Source organism: Gossypium hirsutum, chromosome A10, assembly GCF_007990345.1.
Source record: "Gossypium hirsutum isolate 1008001.06 chromosome A10, Gossypium_hirsutum_v2.1, whole genome shotgun sequence".
NCBI classification, from domain to species: domain Eukaryota; kingdom Viridiplantae; phylum Streptophyta; class Magnoliopsida; order Malvales; family Malvaceae; genus Gossypium; species Gossypium hirsutum.
In genome coordinates, this window is record NC_053433.1 from 17323521 (window position 1) to 17324366 (window position 846).

Here is an 846-nt window from a genome sequence, read left to right on the forward strand (position 1 = left end):
CTCACATTCCACCCATAATCCTACATTCCCGTAATCTTATTATAAAATATAATCTAAGATTCGATGAATCAAACAGGAAAGAAATTATATATCTCCATGAAAAGTGAAGATAAAAAATTACCCTAGTGAAGTTCTATTTTGAACCAAATCTTTCTAATTTGAAGTGAAAAAAATACCCCATCTTAATTGAATTTCAGTCAATATCCCTATAGTCTTGGCTAAGGCCTAAATTTGATGTAGGTGTTTAACTTGTTATGGGGACAAAACTTTTTCTCACTCGATGCTTTTCATGTCTTTCATTTTATTTTGAAAAGTTAAATCATAACTACAATTATAAATAATATATTAAAATAAATTATAACAAAAAGTAAATATTATAAAGTACACAAATTAGAATAAATCTGAATATACTGTAATTTAAATCAAAATAAATTTTGATTAAAAATCTAGATATTATTTTATGATTTTAAAGTTCCCACACCCTCAATCTTACCATGCCTCATTGACAGTTTATTTATTTATTTATTTTTTTGTTATCAGTTCAATAATTTGAATTAAATAAAATGAATAAAATTGAAAAGATAAATATAAATTAAAATATAAATGAGAAGTCAAACTTTTATATTGAATGTTAAAATTTATAAACTCAACTAACTAAACAAAAATAAATGTAATTGGATGTAGTTACTTTTCAATTAAGTAAATCAAATAAAATTAACTGAATTTCATCTCCTTATTTAATAAACCTACAGTCTACTTGCTCTGTCTTGAGAATCTTTTTAAATAATTCAATTGCTGCGTTTAACAAACTAAATTAACTGAATAAACCATGTTAACGTTCAACTA